The sequence below is a fragment of the Cibotium barometz genome, chromosome 18 (genome assembly GCF_041138505.1).
Source record: "Cibotium barometz isolate CiBa-2024 chromosome 18, ASM4113850v1, whole genome shotgun sequence".
Taxonomy (NCBI): Eukaryota; Viridiplantae; Streptophyta; class Polypodiopsida; order Cyatheales; family Cibotiaceae; genus Cibotium; species Cibotium barometz.
Genome location: NC_141063.1, coordinates 16,490,595 through 16,496,594, shown reverse-complemented (window position 1 = coordinate 16,496,594; position 6,000 = coordinate 16,490,595).

The following is a 6,000-nucleotide window of genomic DNA, read 5'->3' as shown; positions in this document are numbered from 1 at the left end:
ATATTCAGGTGACAAGAGAATATCTTCATGATAAATCTTCACCAAAATGTAGAAGTATCATTTATCCACCAAGGTGCAAAGGTAGAGCATGTGCAGGTGATGAGAATGAGTGATGTTCAAAGTTCTTTGAGCTATGTGCATGATAAAGAAAAGGGAGGGATTTTATATAATCTTCATGAATATCCCGTTGTACCAGGTATGTATGCTGCAATGTAGCGGCGGTTATCCCGTTGTACCAGGTATGCATGCTGCAATGTAGCGGCGGTTAGTCTATTCAACTGTGACATTACATTCATTATTAGGAGCACTCAAAAATTGGTGTGGTTTTTGTGAAGCGCAATTGTGGGAGTGTGAGAAGAAGAATGCTTTACACATAGGTCATTAGAAAATACTATTGTAAGGGTGGACGTGTGTCTCTATGTCCACTTGTGCAGAACCACTTGAACCATTAAAATCAATAATGTGTGCTAATAATGTTTAGAGTAGAAATTTTAGAAAGAATATTCAAGCCTACAACAATGTGTTGGCTTTTGTCTCAATGGATTCAAATGTCGATGAAACCATTTCTCACAGCAATGGCACATAAAATTTAGGATACATGGTAGTGCTTATCATCGTATAGGATCCTTGGTGCTTGATGGTGTAAAATAATCATGTACCTCAATTTGCACATTTTTATGTGATTGATATATAGAGCATGATTTGTAAAATTGGTTGGATGTTACAAATGGCTTGCATTTAGTTACTTTACAGTCACTTATGTCAATGATGCATGCATATAATTCATATATAGGAGCATTTTATAATGTTGTGGGAAGAATGTGGAGGGATAGTCCAGGTTTAGAAATAAAGATGGCAATATGTGAGGGTAGGGTTACATCAAGGTAGTACTTGATTCCAACTAGTGAGGTTGTACGTATTATGCCTGGACAAGGTGGCAGCCCACGATTGGTCATCGTGATATTTTACTACATAGTTAAAATGGGAATTTCAAGAAGATCTCAAATTTGCATAGTCTTATATGCCACTTTTGTATGTGTTACTATTTCCATGTGGGATGATGGATGGCCTTTTAAGGTTTCTTATGTTGGTATGCCTTTGGATATACATGTTCATTCATTAACTAATACTTAGTGTATCGCTCAATGATAGTATTATGCTTATCATTTGCAAGTCTAGAATGACACAAATGCTTGCTTTCTTCGTGGTGGAGGATTGTTGCAGCAATTCATGGTAGATGCATACTATAGTGCTAATAAGGAATCATGGCTATTATGGGTTTTCACTACGTGCTGAAGGTTATGTGGAGGTCTAGCTAACATGGTCAATGTGTTGAAGTTACAGCAATGTGATGAGCTATGGTGGATCAAATCCTAGAATCAACATCATTAACAAAGAGATTAGACGATAATTTACACGTGATTAGTGAGTAATTAACTGATAGCTTAATGTGGACATGGATAATAAAAAACCAGCAAGTTTTGCCAATGCCTCAATTTATAGAGCATCTAATCCCATTGATTTCTCCTTGATTCACTCCATCTCTTTTGCTTGATTCTCTCCACCTCTCCCATAATATCTCCACACCTCCTAAATCTCCTCATGCTACCCTTTATTCTCTCCCAGTAGATTCTTCTCACCTTTTCACAGGTTCTCTCACATTTACAGATTCTCTTTTACAGCCTCTAGCCAAGGGCTTGTTCCCGCACACACCCTATTCACTTGTATATTTCAACACCTCCGCTCAAGTGAATACTCCTAGCACATTTGGACCCTATACCAAGTTTTCCTCTTACTTGATAGTCCGCGAGACCAGTGCCTCAAGTCCCTAAACTCATAGTCCTTGACACACTCTCTCTCTCTCTATGTGTCCAAGGCTACTATAAGTGCCAGTAACCTTGACTAAAGTGCTCACACATATATCTACCACATGGCCTACATCATCGGTGGCTCAGAGGTGGTTTTACTCTGTTGGGGCAGGTTACATTGGGTTGTGGGGTTTCTCTCTCTCTCTCTCTCTCTCTCTCTCTCTCTCTCTCTCTCTCTCTCTCTCTCTCTCTCTCTCAGAAAAGATGATCCGACTCCACTTCCTCCATGAAGTTTACCGATGTCGTTCTCCTTCTCCACTGGGTTTACTGTAGCAGTCTCTTGCCATGTGTCTTGGATTTCCACAGTTGTGGCAAGTGAAGGTCCTTCCTCCTACTCTGCCTCTTCCTCATCCTCGTCCTCGAGAGAATCCTCCTCGGGTGAAGAATGCTTTTTCTTCTCCTACTGTTGAGTCGATCCATTTCTTCTCTTTGCCTCTGCTCTCTTGCTCTAGTAGAGCTCCTTCTATCTCGTGTAGCTTTAATTCAAGTACATTATTTAGTGTTGCTACAATATTTTCATATTCACCTTTGTCCACACTCTTCAGAAGCACTGCTAGTGCCTCATCATCTTCTACCTTTTTGCCAATAGCTGCCAGCTGTGGCTTAATGCTTTTATATCTGTTCAAGTGTGTGATTAAAGATTTACTTTCCTTCATATCCAATTTTTAGAATTGCATTAATAGATTTATCTTTGAATTTTTAGCTTTGTGCCAAATAATTTATTGAGTTCATCCCATGCCTCTTTTGCCCATTGTATCCCTGTGATGTGATGAATGATTTCATCATTTAAACTGAGTGCAATAAGTCCCAATGCTTTTTCATTCCTGCTCTTCCACTCATTTTCCCCTCTCACCTTTGGGCATTCATCTCTTCCCTCAACTAGCCCCCACAGATTTTTCCTTCATGAGCAGATACATGGTTTTTGTCTGCCATGTGTAAAACTTCTCCCCATTAAATTTGGCTATCTCTTGTGTTGTACTCATGATGATGTTAAGGGGGTCTTACCTCTTGATCCAATTTCAAGATTCAAGGGCAGTGTCTACCCTTTTACAACTCAATCTGGTGTTTAGGAGATGATTACAACAGATTTATCAGAGTATAAAATCACTAGAAATTACATTAAATCAAGGGTAACCAATTTGTATGGAATGGTTGGAGTATCAAACCATCTCTGAATTGCAATCTAAAGAAGTTATAGAGATCTGTATCAAATACCTAATGGTTAATTTGAACCCTTAATTGTACCAAAATATAATGATTAGCACTGTTTAATCATTGATTAGCAAATTAATCCTCTGTTTTGTGTGCAAAAAACAAAGTATGCAGGGAACCCAGATCTGAGACCTTAGAGTTCAAATGAGCTCAAATCCTTTCAAGGCCATTAATAGCAATTAGTCTAGTAGAGGATTAAGCCAAGAAACACAAGATTTGACCAAACATTGAATGCTTAATCTCTGTTTTACCAAAGTCACCTGCAGATTTGATGAAGAGCTTGGATCTCACTGTAGACTTGATCAAATCAAATTCTGACTTCACCAGCTTGTAGAGCATGCGAAAACCCCTGGGGCTAAGAGGAATTAGACCCATTGCAATTGGAGAAGACAAGATCTCATTTTTTCTTAAAAAAAACGGTGCCTGCAAATCAGCAAAAATCGAGAGCTCTGGTAGGCGGTTTGCTGCGCTCACTTGATGGGCTAGAGCACAACTGAGTTAGCTATGTTGGGCTAGAAGCATTTCCCCTAATGTTTCTCCTAGAGGGAGATCAAGCCCCTCCACTGGCTGGGGGTACAGTGAGCTAGTTGAAAAAGAGGTCAAAATATTAATTTTCTACTAATCCTAATTAGCTAGGTGATTAGCAAGATAATGGGCTCACAAATTGATGGATTCTAGGCTAGGCTCTGATACCATGTTAAAATTACAACAATGTGATGAGCTATGGTGGATCAAATGCTAGAATCAACATCATTAACAAAGAGATTAGATGATAATTAACACGTGATTAGTGTGAGTAATTAACTGATAGCTTAATGTAGGCATGGATAATAAAAAACCAATAAGTTCTCATTAGGCCAATGCCTCAATTTATAGAGCATCTAATCCCACTGATTTCTCCTTGATTTACTCCACCTCTTTTGCCTGATTCTCTCCACCTCTCCCATAATATCTCCACATCTCCTAAATCTCCTCATGCTACCCTTTATTCTCTCCCAATAGATTCTTCTCACCTTTTCACAAGTTCTCTCACATTTACAGATTCTCTTTTATAGCCTCTAGCCAAGGGCTTGTTCCCGCACACACCCTATTCACTTGTTCGCGCACACCCTATTCACTTGTTCCCGCACACACCCTATTCACTTGTATATTTCAACACAATGTACAAGGGTTAGGAAATGCTATCATGGGGAACTCCATTGGGCACAGAATAGTGTTGCCATCCAATTTTACAGGTGGTCCAAAATAATTGCATGAGTCATTACAGGTGGTCCACAATAATTGCATTAGTCATATCAATCATTACAGGTGGTCCACAATAATTGCATCAGTCATTACAAGTGGTCCACAATAATTGCATCAATCATATCAAGATATAATGGAAATTTTCCATTTGAAGGGTAAGCCTAATCTGTTTATAACTTTTACTTGCAATCCTAATTGGTAAGAGATATTAGAGATGCTTTGATTCTAGGCCAAAGGCCTGATTTGATAACTAGAGTGTTTTACAAAAAATGCAAAGATATGTTGAGGTGCATCTTAAAAGATGATCTATTTGGAAAAGTTGTCGGATATGTATCTATGATAGAATTTAAAAAACAAGGTTTGCTACATTCGCATACACTATTGATTTTGGATAGCCTCTACAAACCTATAATAGTTCAAGACTATGATAGACTGCTATGTGCTGAATTGCTCGATAAAATGAGAATTTTCCTGAATTGCATGATGTGGTTGTATGTTGTAACATCCATGGTCCTTGCGGGGCATTTAATCCAAATTGTATAGGTATGAGTGAGGGGAAATGTAGAAAGAAATATCCCCATTCGTTTATGCAAGAAACAACTATGGATAACAATGGTTATCCTATTTACATGAGGAAAAATTATGGGAGAATTATTAGAGTGAAGAATTTTGATATTGATAATAGATGGGTTGTTCCATATAACCCTTTTTTTAAATCAAAGAGGTATGATGCACATATAAATGTAGAAATTTGCTCTATTATATCTATAGTCAAGTATCTTTACAAGTACATATACGAGGGCCATGATAGAGAAAATGTAAGGTTTCAGTGTACAATTAGGTTTAAAGGATCTAGATGGAGAAGTTATTGATGAAATCCAAAGGTATCTAGATGCACGATATGTCTCTACATCAGAGGCTTGCTGGAGACTATTTGAGTTTGACTTGCATGATGAGAGACCATGTGTAGTGGGTTGCATGTGCATTCCCTAGGGAAAAATATGTTTTTTTAATTACGATTTCCCAAAAATTAGTTCTTTTTGGAAATAATTATGTAAGAGGCTTAGCAACACTTTGATACTTGATTTATGCCCTTAATTTTGAAAAATGGTGGGGTTTGGGATTAACTCTTTAATTACCAAGACTAGTTTTTTTTTGAAAAAAGAATCAAATTGATTTTGACATTCCTGATTGATTCAATTGATTTGATGGCGACTTCTTGATTGATTTGATGGCGGCTTCCTGATTGATTTGATGGCAGCTTCCTAGGGTGCTACAATTGTGTCCTCTCCTTTTGGACCCTCCCACCTTTAATCAACTATAATGGCTAAGTTGCATCCAAGGTCTTCCATGTTAATGAAATTCTCTTACTCTTCTAAGATTCACAATGTGATGCTGGTCAGCAAGGCAGACTATGATCATTATCGGGTAGCTGTAGCTCATTGAAGTCAGGCCAGGCAGGCAAACAACGCAATGGGCAGACTTGTATTTGGTGAATAGTGCTTGTTGAATTGATTTTTTTTCTTCTTTACTAATGGATAATAAGCATAGTTATAATTCAAAGAAGGGCATGGAGAAGGGTTATATGAGAGGGTTTAAGTATTAGAATTAAAGTTACAAGAAGGATTATAAACGTCTTGCTATAGGATGTCTATAAGAGATAATATGTGCATGT